Raw genomic sequence first — 15,839 nt, forward strand, 5'->3', positions numbered from 1 at the left:
TGTTCAAGCCTGCTCTAAGTTAGGTGGGAGAGGGGAAGAGCCCAGACCTGTCCCATACCATGTCCGGTGTGATCTCAGACTCAAGGATGCTTTTCCTAAATGCTCACATGTGCTCCAGGAAACTCCCTTTTCTTCAGAGCCCTTTGCTCTCCTGCCCTGCACCTGTCTCAGACATGCTGCGTAGGCTGTCCCTTGAGATTTCCTGTTCCAAAGTTACTAATGTTTTAGGGTATCTGTTATGGCAAGTCCATAATGATCTGAACTTAAATAATTGTGTTTCATAAGATACAGGGAGGGACATTCTCATCTGTCGTAAGTTGCTGTAGCTCCTCAACCTAGAAGAACTCACGTGGGTTTGTACCAAAGCATTATCTCTTGAATTACGGTGATGGAAATCTTCCTCACACCCCTTGGTAGTCTGCATTTCTTTCATGCTGCACTCAGGAAACTGGGTCTCTGAAATCAAAACATACATCCTCTGCTTCCTAACATTCTTCTTCATAAAGCTGTGAAGAGGCCTGGACACAGTCCAGGTAATTCTGGGTTATTTTCTTGCCCTGAATTTCTTCACTAGTCAGTGGGGGTTTTTTTCCACGCCTCTTCACTGCTCTGCTAGCCAAACTGAAACATTATGGGGACTTGCTGCATAGTCTAGAGACTGATGAATTGTCAGGACGAGAGATCTGTATATCTGATTTTCTGGAAGACTCAAAGCAAAATCAATATAATTTTAAGGACATGGAGGGTGAGTCGTTACTGCTTACCTGCCTCAACTATTGATGTAAGTGCCTGACACCAAGCGATGTATGTGTTGGTGGGTAGAGTATCAAAACCTCATGTGAATCAGAATTCACTCCAGTATGCGCCATGAAATAAAAGTCAGGCCATACACATCTATGCCTTGTCTCATGTTCCGAACAGTTACTCTTTTTCAGAAAATAAGCATATTTTTGGACTTGGTTTGCTCTTTCTGGCAGCAGTTCTGCTTGTGAGTGAGAGGATTTGGGTAAACTTGTTGCTCAGCATGGCACTTGCATCAGGTTGCAGCTACATTCCCTTGTACTGCGTTTATTTTTTCTGTAGTCAAGAGACATTCACCAGATGGAGGAATGGAGCTCTCCAGCCAGAGACCTTACCATGAGACTTTGGTAGAATACTCTTGGTTTGGCTTAGTTTCATTTCCTCTCCAGTTGGAGGAAGGTTTCCATTTTCCTTGCTGCTTCTTTGATCTTGCCTAACTCTTTAGGGTTACTAGGAAAGCCTGCTGACCTGTGCTTGCATGCATTTTGGTGCTTTCCATATATATATTTACCTTTCCAGTGGAAGAAAAAGTTTAGCTTGGTTTGTATAATAGACCTATATAATGGGTGAATGCAGAAGACAAGACAAGAATGTTTGCAGAGCTTGTTTGTTTGATTCAGATAGATGAGAGCCAGGAAGTCCAACTTAATACAGTAGTCAGCAACTTAAAGCTGTGTCTAGATGGGGGGAAAAAAATGCACAGGCTTTCTTTATAATACAGCTCTCAGCATGGTCACAAAGACACGGCGGTAATGGTTCATGCTCTCCCAGTGTAGATGTAGTCTGTTACGGTAAAAGTCAGGTATTTCTATATTTACTGTTAGAAATAGGTGGAGCTTGTTGATGTTTGAAGACACCTGAACAAGACGAAGTTTGTGTCATACAGTACGATGGGGCTTAGATCCCTGACTTTTATCTTTCAGCTTTCAGAAAGTCTCAGCAGTGCTTTAAGACCCTTTGAAGACTTGTTCCCAGCTCCCTGGTTTCTAGTGGAGGGCCTGAGAGATCAGACCATCTGTAGGTCTGCTCTGCCCATGCATTTGGAGGCTGCCTGCCTGCTGCTCTGTAAGAGTCTTCTGGGGTTTAAATCATTCCTGCCAACGTATGCTTTGCCTCTTGTTGTGGGGAGGAGAGTAAGTAGTAAGCACCAAGGCCACAAGTGAAGTTTGTGCTGATAGGAAGGTGCCATCCCACAAAGGGAAAGATCCCATGTAAACAGGACCTGTTTTGCATTTTTCTTCTTTTCTCTGCTTGTACACCTTTCTTATAATCTGAGAGATCTGGCATTGGTCTTGAAAGGATGCTCTGCAAAGCATGGATTTGGAATGTTCCATGGGAGAATCTGCCTGCCTCTCTTTCAATAAAATTAAGAAATTAGACCTTTCGCTTCTATTTTGGAAGTATTACACAAAGAGAAAGCAACTTTACAACTCCTCTCTCTGTCATGCCATAAAACTGGGTGGTAGTAACCTTTGGGGAAAAAACGTATAATACCTCATTTGCTCTTTTCTTCTGAGGCTCAGCAGCAGCGGTGGTCCCCTCTGCAGCAGATTTCAGGGGCGCAACTGGCACCCTAGAAAAGGAAAAACACTTGAGTAATTTGCATAGTGGATCAGAATCCAGCCTGCCTAGCTGCCAGAGCAAAGACCACAAACTTTCACATTTGAGTCATCTGCTGAAAACCTACATACTTTTGTGAAGAAGGAACTAAATGTTTATTTTAAAGTAATCTTATTTGCTTTGTTGTAGGTGAATCATCTGACTCTTAAATGGTGAAGGTTATGTATCAACAGGATTTTCTTGCTGGCTTTCAGTGTCTGCTGAACTGCAATGATCGGAGTTGACCTTGCTTCCAGTCATAAGAACAATTGTTTGATTCTAGTGTGAATATCAATGTTTGTGCCTATAGAAACCAATCAACACTTCCTTCTAATTTTTGTAAATAGGCTGTGACTGTGACACTTGGATTTCCTGTCTCTTGCATATCTGAATCAAAAAAATCTCTGCACATAATGATGTCTTGACTTCTGCATTCACCATCTATTGTGCTGTTAATAGGCAGAGTCTTTATTACAGTCTGTATTTCTCCTGTTGAGCTATGTCCAGACATCACTGGAGGCTATAATCTTCTTTTATTTTTATTCTACACCATAGATTTGTTTAAGGGACTTTCTCAGTTATAACTGTAGGAAATAGCAAGTGATTTAAGAAAAGCTGGTTGAACTGCCAACAATCAACCTCGCACAACTTTTAGCATTTTCCCAAGATAATCTTTTAAAGTGACATTTTTTCCAACTTGGTAGCAGTTTCCTATTGATTGTTCTTCCTTTTTACATTTTAATGTGAATGATTTAGGTTGTCTTGATAACAAGATACAAACCCTTGCATTTTTGTACCTTTTTTTAAAAAAAATTGGCCAGCTGTGTCATCGAGTAGCTGTGTAGCACCTTCAAAATTGGGTGTGGATATTTGGAATTGGGCTGTAGAGTTGCCCTGGTATTGGGTATCTGCCTTCTCATTTGCAGGAAGATTTGTCCAGCGTCAGTCAGTTTATAAACTCTGAAATGGCTCATTTTGTACCTACACAGCAGGAGCTCATTAGGTGGTGCTGCACTGAGCATACTGTATGTCAAAGCTGAAGGACTTGCTTTGATACCGCTCGATGTGTCTCCCTAGGAGTGCTGTGGACCTAAGCGTAGGAAGGCAGAGGGAGGAGATGTCCTCCTGCGTTTTCAGCAAAGCTCTTGGTTGCCCAGACAGGGTGGAGCAGGAGGTGATGGAGAGAAAATACAGGCTATGGGACATGTGCTCAGGAGAAATGTTGGGGAACATGGAACTGTCTGAACAAGGAGATGTGGGGGCAATTCTGGCTCAAATCACTAAGTGTGGGGACAGCATTTTGGAGCCATTGTGATGGGATTGTTATTAAGATGAGGTCCCAGGAGGAAACTGGGGTGAAGAGTCTGATGAGGGAAGCAGCAGAAGCCACAGAAGGAAAGGTCAGAGGGAAATTTCTGTTCTGTACATTGAGATGGAGTTTGTGACTCCTGAGGCTGCAGTTGGGTGCTGCTTGTCCCGTCTGGTGTGAAGATAGAAGATCATTGCACCTCTGTTTGTTATAGTCCAAGCACTTGATACAGCCTCACAGCCCTACTGAAACAGCAGATTGAACTATGCAGGTGCTGTCCGTCTGGGTCAGTGCAAAAACCCTGGTGTGAAACCACACAGTTTAGCTTAAACTGCTGCTAAGTCTGTTCCAAGTGTGTAACTTTGCACTGAAGTGGATGAGGAGCATTCATGCAGTTTGTACAAGCAGCTCAGTGGTGAAGTAATCTCCAAGAGGGTGCAGCAAGTGTCTTGCTGGCAGTAGTACCTCGTGTGAGCGTATCTCCTCCTACCTGTTCATATCCCTTAGTCTTACTGTTCTTGTGCTGTCAGCGTGAATCTGCGAATGCACACTGCGTGTCTTAACCCTGCAGTTCTGGTTCACATGAGGTCCAGTCCTCTGCTCCTGCTCGCAGTAATGTTAGTGCCTCCAGTGGAAGAGGTCTGTTTGTTTCCATTTGAAAGTTTCAGCCCTGGTAATGATTTTGCTCTGGTTTTATGTGCACATGTCCTCTTCTGGGTCTGCCTGTGTCAGCACAAGCTTCGACATGCTCACTGCACCTCCCCTTGGAAATGACCCTCTGTAGGTCTGCTCTGGGGTGGAGCGAGTTCTCCCCAGCTGTTGGAGGCAAAACTGGGTTAGCATAAAAGAGCATGAAGAGTAGTTTGTAGCCGCTCCGGTTTATTTTCACCATAACGGATTACAAAACGCTTTTACACCAGACTGCTAGCACTTCTGAAGGGAGACAGTCATCACAGGAAGAGGGGCAGCTGGTGCCAAGCATGTGTGTGGGAGGAAAACCTCATCGAGTGGCGTAGCTGTGTTTGGAAGGGACCTTTGTCCACAACCTAAGTCTCTGAGTCTCAGTTCAGTCTGTGCAATGGGGAAAAATCCTTCTTACAGGGATGTTGCGAGCATGTGCTAATTTTAGTATATCAGGCAGTTAGGTAATAGGGTGACAGCCAGAAAATAACCCATAAGGAAATAGCTTGTTCTGTTTTTAAAGCATGGGTTTTAGGACCAATTTTAATAGTGAGAATGAAGCAAACTACTGAGTGTTGCTTATTCAGTAACACCAACTCTACTATACCACGAATGGCACCATTTCCTGTGAAAAAAACCCCTATGTGATCATAAACTTAAGAAAGAAGATGAGGTGTTGAACAATTGGCCATATTTCTGGTATTTCCTTGTCTTTAAGTTTTTGACTTAACATTCTTGCCATGTCTGTGTATGCATGTGTAACGAACTGTTTGTGACCAAGTTTGCAGTTGCTCAGTACTTTCTATCAAAAGATGTTAAGCATTTTAAAGAGGGCTTAAAGGACATTAAAGCATTTTACACTTCTGCCAGCATGCTTTCTTAAGCAGATTTCTGTCTCTGAAAGTGCTTACCTCTGGTTGCTGAAAATGACTGCATCTTTAACTCAAGGAGACAAAGGGGAAATGTTTTTTATGTCTTAAGTCTTCTAAATCTGATTGATAGAAAGTCATTCTTGGTCCAGGTCTCCCTGATAAGTCATTTCCCTATATTTGTAAGTCCTTGCATAGCAACAGGTGAGTGAGAGATACAAAAAAATAAGGCTGTGAAACCACAGATGATGTCAGCAAGGAAATAGAGCTGGGTTAACTCTCATAACTAGGCTTAAATCGTTTTGAAAATGACACCATTTGAAATTGTCTGTGTTGCTTGCTTGCACAGTGTTCAAGGAGTTGAGTGTCTTACTGTATAGCAGAGGAAATGGGTACACTGACAAGTAAAAAACAAAATTATCACAGCACCTGTTGGTCACTTCCCGGGGTGCTGAATAGGTATTGCTCCAGCTGATTTCAGAGTTACGAGGATTCAGCAACTCTGAAACCCAAACATGCAGCATTTCAAGGCGCAGAAAGAAGTTGACATGAGAAAACGTTGGTCTTGGCAAGTTTTGCCACAGAGTAAATGACGTGTGAACTCCCCCTGTAAGAGCGACTCCTTAGTAACTGCCCTTGTGTGTGCTATTAGGCCAGTGGATGTGTGGTGAACGAGGCGGCTCACCACCCTGCCTGGAAGGAGTTGCCCTTCTGTGTTTACTCAGGTCTGAGATCTGGCGGTCTGGGCAGCTGCTGCAGAGCCTGTCGGTCCATGCACCCAGCTGCCTTGTTTCTCAACCCATCTTGCTGCTCTTGCTCTGGCTTCACGAGATTGTCTCTGTCTGTAGCACAGGTAGAGCAAGCACAGTGATGGGAAATGGCTTGGGCTTTTTCTTTTCTTGAGGAGGTAAAGATGCTGTGCCTTGTCCAGGCAGTCTGAATAGTTTTTGTTGTTGGGGCCATGTGTTTAGTAATTTGACTTTGCTGTTAATCTGTTTTATTCAGTCAGAGGCATACCACAGACCTATTTTTTGATCAGGCAGCATTCATGTGCTGTAATAATTCAAAAGCAGCGTTCACAGATTAGCGTGAAATGCCTGTTGCTCACTTCTGTACATGCGTGTCTTGCCCTTGCCTTCCCTTAGGTACAGCTTACTCTGCAAGCTGTAAACTCCATGGAGCAGGTGCTGCACAGCAGGATCCAGGTTTCATCGTGTTTTCTGGACATGCCGTAATGTAAGTAAGGATACTTTGTCTTGCTGAGTAATTAGAATGGTTCACAGTAGCTGAACTTGCAGTGTTTCCTGTGTGCGGGCTGGTGCAGAAAGGGATTTTTCTTTCCAGGCTGAGAGAGGGCTTTGCAAGTGTTCTCCAGGTCACAGCAGCAGCTGGGTGTTTGGGTGCTGGACAAAGATATAATTTGGAAATAGCTTCAAAGTTTAGAGATGGCCCTTTGTGGACTAACACTCCCAGATGAGTTAAGTGGGGGAAGTTCACACCTCTCAGTGCTGTTGTTTCAGTCTGCCAGGCTGCAGACTCGGCGAGAGTGCAGCACGCAGATTTTTGTAGTAAGAGCTTTTGTTGCTCCCAGAAGTGCTAGAAACTTAATTGCTTTCAAAGGCAAGCCCGGAATCTGGAGGACCCAGTACAACCTGCTGAGAGAACATAAATCATGAGATACTATCAGGTTTCTGTGCTTGGGCTTGCGTGGAGTGAGTTTGCTTTGTGAGCGAATGCCTTTGGAATACACTGGTATGTGGGTTTTTTGTTGATTCTTAGACATAGCAGTAATTGTTGTTGGTGTTGTTAATGGGCATCTATGTTCTGCTCTGTAGTTACTGTTCATGTTTACTAAAAAGTGTGCAGACAAAAAGAAATACTTGTTCTGCCGTGAAATCATGAAAGCATTTCTACGTTTAAATGGATTGACAGCCGTCATCCAGGTGGTTCCCAGCCATTGTCCCTTCAAATATGCATGGAGAGAGAGTTGGCCAGTTGTCGTTTGACCACTGCTGTTTATCTTTGCTTAGAGACAGCACTTAAAATGCCAGTATTTACTTTTTTTACGCTAGTTTGCCAGCCACTTTTGTCCCTAGCCAAATGAACCGTGATGGCAACTGTGAAGAAACTGCCTTTTGTGGATAAGGAATAACATTTTCAAATGTCCTTACATAGCGTGGTTCCCGAGTTTTATTTTCCAGAGTAGCTCTTGTGAAAATCTGTGGAGCTGGTCCTTAAGTTGGTCTGGGTGGGGGCTGGGTTTTTTTCTCCACAACCCAGTTTTCCCCATTGCCTTAAATACTTAGTTTATAGGCTTTCCATTGATAGGAATACTCTTTTGATATATTTTGCATGGAAACTAAAGCAGGAAAAGGTTTCAAGTTAAGCCAGCCAAATAATCTTAGGTCTTTTGATCAGTTTCCATTTGTATTAAACCAGTAACCTGACCTATTAGACGTTGTTTGAAAGGAAGTTCAGTGTTTAAAGAAGATAAACATACCAGTTGACATTCAATATGCCTTCTCAAGTCACCAGCAGAAACTGCGCCGAACCTTGTTGGCAGAAGTGCCTTCTGCAAAGGGTTCCTAAAAACACCTCCCCAGCTCTTGGATTCGTTTCTGAAATGCTCTGGCACTGCCGTGGGTCTGGTGCCAGTGCTGGACACTTGGTCCCGCTCCAGTTGGAGCTGAAGAAGGGCTCAGTTTTAAGACCTCTAGGACGCCTTTGTGTCCAGAAGAAACCGAACACGGGAGTAATGTGTCATCCAGACTGTGGTATTCCTAGAAATTGATGAATATGCTGTTTTAATTTGAGGAGCTTATATAGCTGAAGTTAGAGATACTAGTGCTTAGAAGCAAGAGATCTGCAGCTCTTAAGACTGCCTGGTGCACAAACAAGCAAAGATCTACATTGCTTTGAGGTGCTGACAGTTATCACAGCTTTGTGCAGACACACCTTTGCTGGTACTGACAAAACACAAATACCAGTTTCCCATCACTGTGCTCTCCTTGGCTGGTGTACAGCTTAAAATGGTATACCTTCACAACTTCAGCACAGAAAACGGAAACAAGGGGTCAACATCGACAGTGGTCTCTTATCAAATGGTTGATTTTAAATGCTTTGAGTAAAGACAGTATTTTAAAAATAAATTAGATCTATTATTTGAAAATTGGACATTTAATGTGTTGCATCACTCTCACTCCAGGACACTCGGCTGAAGTTGCACTGGATGCAAAGGCAGACTTTGGTCCTGATGGGGACAGTAGCAAATGAAGGAAAAATAGTATTTTCTTTCTGCAACAGTGAGTTCCTCCAAACATCATAGATAACTGAAAAGTCTGTTTTCAAAACAGCTCTGACCCTATATGCAAATAAAATTTCTGTGATTTCAGCTTTTGCTAGAAAACATATCTATTATGCTTCTGTGTGACAAAGCACTGGCATATTAAGAACCAAGTGCTTCCTAAAGAAACTAATTTGAAATCCAGGGTAGGTCACAAGTGAAAAGACATTGAGACTCGCCCGAATCCGCATCATTGTCCTGGTTTTGGCTGGGATGGAGTTAATTTTCTTAGTAGCTGGTGCAGTGCTGTGTTTTGGCTTTGGTGTGAGAATAATGTTGATAGCACACCGATGTTTTTAGTTGTTGCCAGGTCCCCTTCTCCTTCCTTTTCATTGTAACTGCTACTATTATTATTGGTTTTGTTTTATTTTATTTCAGTTATTAAATTGTTCTTACCTCAGCCCTTGAGTTTTACATTCCTTTCCGATTTTCATCCCCATCCTTCTGAGTGAGGGGTTTGTGAGCGAGCGGCTCCGTGGTACTTAGTTACCGCCTGGGGTTGAACCACAACAGTCGTGGACCACCATGTATTTCAATCCGACTGTCAGTAACAGCCTACCTGCCCATAAAAGTTTCACATTAAGATAAAGAGTGTATTGACAGATTTCAATGTATCTTATCTCATAAGACTACAGATTGACTGTTGGGAAAAAAAGTGTGACAATTAGGCACTGCAGGGGCAAAAATAGTGTTCCCAGCTGCTGTTAGCACTGCATTTAATCTCAGTACTTTTTGCCATCTGCTATTCAAGCACTGCAGACTGTTAGGAGAGTGGGAGACGGCACTGGCTTTGGGTAGCTTTCAGAAGAGCTGAGCAGATTCTTTGATTTGCCGTGGTCAAACATCCTGATTGCCACAGTGTCACTCAAGTTGCCTTTTTGACTTGGTGACTGAAGTCTGTTGGGAATCCTTCTAATGAAGTGGTGTGCAGCCTTCTTGAATTAAAAGTTAGAGTGGCTCTGCTCGCCACATGCTGCAGTGGTGGCACAGTGGCAGCGCTGACCAAAGTCTCTGCAGTGGGTGCGTATCTGCTACTTATATGTGTTCTGCTGGACGTTACCCCTGTGCCTAAGGACAGCAAGGCAGGCCCCACAGTGGGCATGCAGCACAACCAAGGCCTTTGCCAGCTGGAATATTTTCTCCTCCAACTCATCTGTTATGTTTCTGTTGGAACATGCAAGGTGCTGTAATGATTTGGGTGACTTTTTTTTTAGCCTATGACCTGTGTTTGTATCATTGCAGGCTCTGAATAGTTTTATCAGTTCTGGTTTGCTTTGTGCCTTACCTGGGGTAGGTGGTTGTCTCTTGCATCTTCATCAAGCACGAAACTCACAAGCATTGCTTGGTAACAATGCCAGGTAAACTCGCCTTGCCACTGTTACAATTCTCAGTCTTCTGAAAAGCCAGTAGATGGGGTCTGTGCAATGCCTGTGCAATACCACTGCACTTCTCAATCCAAAGATCTTTGGATTCCAACTTAAATTTTTTCGTTTTTGTTGCAGAGAGGTTTGTTGTTGGGTTTTTTTCTGTTAGGGGTGGCCTTCCACATGGATCACAAAATTAAGCATCCCTGAGCAGAAACACCCAAAATTCTTGATTGATACTTAGGCATTAAATACTCTGAGCATGATCTACTGTGCACCTTGCAATACAGTTAGGTCTTTGAAATGTGGGTATGAGTTTTAACATAAGCTTTTTTCCTTCTCTCTCTCTGTCTTTTTTTTTTTTTTTTTTTTTTTTTAATTAACTAGTCATGAACTAGGAATGTACTGGATAACTGAAAATTACCACAGACTTCTGCTTAACTTGAGGTTCCAGTATTAGGTACAGATGCCATTGGGCCAACTATGAAATTCACTTCCTCTGTTTGTGTCTCCAAGCCCAGCATCTAAGAGTAAATGTCTGTTTGTATGCGTAATTCTGTTGTTTATAGACATGAAAATTGAATTTGCTAGCAGTGTAAATTAAAATATTTTGCTGTTGTTAATAATGTTAATAATGGTTGTGTAAATAATAATGATTAAATTCAGGCTGTAGAAAGGGTTGCTGTCACATCGCGGAGTGGATTTCATGCCTATAGGTCAGTTATGGTAGACTTGAAATAGGAAAAAATGTGAAAAAGGAGATGAGTGTGTTTGGGACAAGAGGGTCCTGAATTGTCTTCTTCAGGGGAAGGTCACAGCAAAGCAGAGCATGAACCAACATGGAAATAAGCTGGCCCAAGGTCATTTATGCCATTCAAAATGAAACAGTCTAGAGATTAGGTAGGTCTTGGCTGCTTATACCTGATCTGTGATGGAGAAACCTTCAAACGATTTGGTAATAATTAACCAAGGGAACTCTGCTAGAACACGATCTGTGTCTGACATGTATGCATGTAAAGAGGGAGTATCTCCCCAAGAAATAAGTTAAAATTAGAAGACTGTATCAGAATTCAGTTATCTTCAGAGAAGAAGTATGAGTGCTGATGGCCAAGACCTACAGCTTAAGTTTCCCAAGAGATTTTGGGAAGAAATGACGTGCATACACACGTACACTCTCCTCCAAGCTATTAATGCAGTTGCAGGAATGTAAAAATCTGCAAATAGCAGAGTAGCCTCGATTAATTAAAAAGAAAAGTTTAATAGTGGAGTATGACAGTCCTGAAGGCACCGGTTTCGCTTGAGCCTGTGATGAAAGGGGCAAATAACACAAACCTGTTACCTAGCACTGCCTTTCAGATGAGACCCCGACTAGACGTGTTTTAATCTGGTGTGGTAGTGTGCCCAAAATACTCTGAGCGTTTAGCAGTTGCACAAATGATTCACTTTCCTAGCAGTCTGATTTTGTATTATAGCAGAGTCTGTTTCCCCTCTGTCTTTAATGTGCAATTCTGCTGAGTGTGCCATTCACGTGGGTTGCCTTGGGCAGACTGCAGGTCAGCTTTTGAATGTAGAATTCATGAAACTTAAGTATTTTGTGTACAGTTAACGGCAGTTGTGCAAGCACAAAGGCTTCGCTTTATCAGCAGATGTGGTCTAGGTTTACATTTATGTGCACACGAAATTCTTACGTTTATTGCAGCTGAAGGAAAAAAATCAGGAGCTTGGTGCAGTCTTTTAACAATCTGCTTTGGTAGCTGGCCAGTCCACTTACCCTTGCATGAAGCACATGCTAGGGTGGTTCTTTCTTACATTAACTCTTTGAAGCTGGGAAACGGGGATAATTCACATGACGTGGGAAGGGAGGGGAAAAAATTAAAATAAATGCAAGATTAGCAAAAACTTTGTACTCACCTTGCACCAAGCCAGGAAGGGATTTGTGTACGGTGGGAGTGATTAGGAGGTAATGTTTGCTGGACTGCTGTGGCGGACAAAGGATATTTGAGAAGGTGTTCCAGCTCTGCTGGAGGCGGCAGGGGTAGCAGAGGGCAGCCTTTCCTCTTGGAAAAGACAGCTGCTGGGTTGGGCACTTTTTGGTTAGTTGCTGGCTGTTGTTTGCCATAGCTCAGCTGTTTCCCATGTGACATGGTTGCATTTCCTCACGTCTTGCCCAAGCTGGTGCTGGTGTTTGGAGCAGAAGGCACTTGGCCAGCATTGCTCCTGTCTGGTTAAGGCTTTTTTTTGTTTCTTTGTTAGTTTGTTTTTGTTTGGTTTGTTTTGTTGGACTGGAAAGAGCTGGGGAGGAATCACAGCCGTGCATGGAGAAATGGTGTTGAGAGGAGTGCAGAGGGAAGGCCACATATCCCAACTTCCCAAGTGCAGAGCTTCTTTGTAGCGCCTCAGCTTGGCCCAGCCAGGTGCCCATGATGCGGTGGTGAGCTAAGAGTGGGCTGGGACTTCCTTGCAAAGTGATTAATGCAATCTCCAAATGCTATAAGGGGGAGTCATTCCTGAGCAGTGGTGGGAGTTTTTTTTCCCAGGGTTAAGCACTGTGCTGTTCTCCTTTAAACCAGAGAGATGAGAGTCCGGCAGAGGGATATGAAAAATAGATTAGCTTAAATTGAAACATGGCATCTGGAACACCTCAAACTTTGGCAGACCTCGAGATAATACTTCAAAGTTGTTCAGCCCCACAAGGTACGGTATAATTTTCTGTTTGGTGAACATATTACTCTGGAACTGGAGTCAGTCTTGGGGCTTCCCTGTGCTGGGCACTGTCACTCTAGCTACAAGTTAGCTCCTGGCTGAGCTGACTGAGCTTGCATGCTCTGAGCTGCATACATGCCTGTTCTCCATCTCCACAAATATTTAGCAGTAAACATTTACCCTGAATTGGTTTTACCACATTGAGCAACAAAGTGTAAATATACCCGAGCCTTACTGAACTAACTGTCTTTGCTCTCCTGAAATGCTCTTTCATATTTGAAAACCATTAAAGCCAAAGCAATGTCAATATTCTTTGTTTCATGACAGCGTGAAAAGAGCATGGCATCCTAATTAACCTGCAATTCAGATGTATGCAGGGACACTTGGAAAGCGCTGGGCTCCCTCAGCTCACTGCAGTTTGGCAAGTATCTGTCTCACTTCCTTGATCGGATCTGGCCACTGAAGAGAATTTAGCACATTATCTGTCATTCTGGCATTGATGAGGTGATTCCCCAAGTTTTCCAAGGGCAGTGAGTGCCTGTAATTGTCACCATAGTACGTGGACCTGCTGCTTTGAGAAAGCAAGTCAGCCTAGTTCAGTTTGCTTAGCCACGTGAGTCTGGAGCTCATTCTGAAATACAATTAATATATGCCTGCATATAGGTAGGATTGTAGGTTGTAAGACTACTAATTGGTTTCAGTGTTGTTTGCTGCTTGAATATTGGGGGTTTTGTTGTCTAAGGTAAAAAGAACATAATTATTTTTAGCTTATAATGAAAACCACATTTCTCTTAAATGTCTTGATATGAAGTAATTTAAACTAAATTTCTGCACAAATAATTTCCAAGAGATTGGCTGTCAAGTATGATAAAAAAAAATCTGTACTCTTGCAGGGACCCAATAAGACTTTGCAAATTTAGATTTATTTTCAACGTTAAATGTGGTTGAAGATGTCATTTTTTAAACAGCACTTTTAGAAGTAGTTAGCTTGAAAGTATAGCAATTCAAAGCACAGAGGGAATGATTTTGAAGTGTAAAGTCTTGAAACACAACGCAGAGGTTGACAGTTTCACTACAATTAGAAGCAAGGCAGGCACAACTCCCACTTCTGAAAACTTTCCTATCGCACTGCTTCCTCTCTTGGCCTAGAAAACCTCAAAAAAAACCCAACCTTTTGAGTGGCTTTGCTTATTGACTTAGCATAGTTATACTCAATAGCATTAGGAGACAGAGCAGAAAGGGCTGCCAAATCTGTCTGTAAAGAATAATCTTTACAGAAAGCTTCACAGAGGTATTTTTTTCACATGCTTTCAGTCTCCTGAGAGTGCTGCTTTTTTTGAGGAAAGCAAGTTTTAGGGTGTTTTTTTTTTATTTTATTTTTTTAACAAGGCTTGTTTTGTTAGGAAACCACTCCCTTCTGCTTCTGCATTTAGACTCTCTGCTAATTGCCTTTTGGTCGATGACATTTTCCATGAATTGCCACATTCTCCCACACTGTTACAACTTCACACTGATTATGTTATGTTATGTGGCACTTCTGCCTGCTGTCTTTGGGAGGAGTGACTGAGAGAAGGATATGGTGTACCTGGGAAATTGCAATTCATTGCTTTCGGAGTGAAGTTTGCTGGAACCGAGTTTTGTAGCTGCTGAGACACGGCAGAGGCTGTTCCTCCCAGGCTGAGCTAGGTGGCAAGGGTAGGTGGGATCAAGAGGGTACCCTGTTACTGTGTCAGTTTAAGCACCGCTCTGCTATGTGCTGATGCTGAGGGGTTTGCATCAGAAGTCATGACAAGGTGGTGTGTGGTGTGTCAGGCTGATATTTTTCATCCTAGTTGCACACTGTAGTGGGAAGCCAACCCCAAACCCTGGTGCCAGAGAGGGTGTGGGAAGGGGCAGTCATCGTGGACACTTCTGTCTCACTGAGCCCCTTGGGGTGCCCACCGAGCCCAAACTGCAAGCCTGTGTTTCTCCCAGGGCCTGGGGACAGCTCAGGTTTGTTGTTAGCCCAGCTCTGTCCTCTGCAGCAAAACCTCCCAGAGCTGCATGTAAGATCATTGCTGATTGAAGCTCCAGTGCTGCCGACACGAGGACTGGATGTAGCAGGGTTGTTCAGCACAGCTAATCCACTTAAACCGTGGAGCTCATCTGCTGATCTGCGGGGTGACGGCACTCCTAGTTGGGGTGGCTAAAGAGGCTTTGGCTTGGGCTAGCACTTCAGGGCAATCAAAACCTGCAGCTAGAGCTGAGCATATGGTTGGCCCTGACTCAAACAAACATGGTTAAAAGTGAGAGGTTAGGTGGGATAACCTTCTCTACTTAAGCCTTGTCTTAGCTCATGGAGCTGATCAAGACATTCAAGTGCTTTTCCAATCTAACTGCTTTGATCGAAGGTAGGGCTTACTTGGCCTGTGAACTGGGATGAGCTTTGCCAGTAAAAGCCTGATTTTTTAACTAGGATAATTACATCCACAGTGCTAGCAGGTAAGGTTTCTGCTTTAATCGTATCACTGCACATAGTCTTTTACAGGTAGAAAACCTGTGATTTCTGACGTAATAAGCGTGGTTGGGTCCCACCTACGCTGTGGCTATTGGCAGCGGTGCAGGATGAACAGCTGGTGGTGTAACAGGATCTCTGAGTACATTAGTCTGTTGTCCAGCCTGTGACATGAGGGTTTTCACCTCAAAGTGGTGGTTAAAAAATTCAGGTCCATCCAACATGCCAGCAGCAGTGCCAGCTGCAGGCAATCTCAGCGTGGCCTTTTCTGCCACGTGATGGTTGGCAGGGATGGCTGCAGCCCACCAGAGCAGGCAGTGGTCACTGCTCCTGCCCTGCTGCTGTTTATTCTGGATAAAACCTTTGTTTATTCAGCCTTACCCTTTTTTGTAGTTGAGGGGAAAGGGAGGGGGAGTATGAGGAGCAGCGTGCAGTACATGTACACTGCTGAGTCCTCTACTATCCCTCCTGCAGTACTAGAAGGCGTCTGCAGAGGCTAAAACTTGGTTTCCTTTTGCGAAAAGGGCTCATAATGTTCCCACAGACCAAATTCTTTTCTGCTGCTAATCCTTGCTTGATGCAGGGAGGTGGAAACGGGAGTGCTGTGGGTCCAGTTGATTCTGGTCCCACTGCAAGCCGATGAAACCAGGGACCACTCTCATGCCACCCATGCAGC

General features: G+C 43.5%; 1 protein-coding gene across 9 annotated transcripts in view; it reads left to right on the forward strand.

The window, feature by feature from the left end:
* Positions 1-15,839, forward strand: part of ATXN1 (ataxin 1) — a 212,363-nt gene that overhangs the window by 99,683 nt on the left and 96,841 nt on the right. For 4 of the 9 annotated variants that reach the window (XM_056332313.1, XM_056332312.1, XM_056332309.1 and 1 more), the window contains one exon: positions 6,405-6,495. The exons of 4 other annotated variants lie outside the window; for them this stretch is intronic. The gene's annotated coding sequence lies outside the window, so the exon portion shown is untranslated. Of the gene's footprint in view, positions 1-1,724; positions 1,867-6,404; positions 6,496-15,839 lie in introns of all 9 variants that reach the window. One more of the 9 variants, XM_056332314.1, reaches the window with a different exon arrangement.

Source organism: Falco biarmicus, chromosome 3 (genome assembly GCF_023638135.1).
Source record: "Falco biarmicus isolate bFalBia1 chromosome 3, bFalBia1.pri, whole genome shotgun sequence".
Taxonomy (NCBI): Eukaryota; Metazoa; Chordata; class Aves; order Falconiformes; family Falconidae; genus Falco; species Falco biarmicus.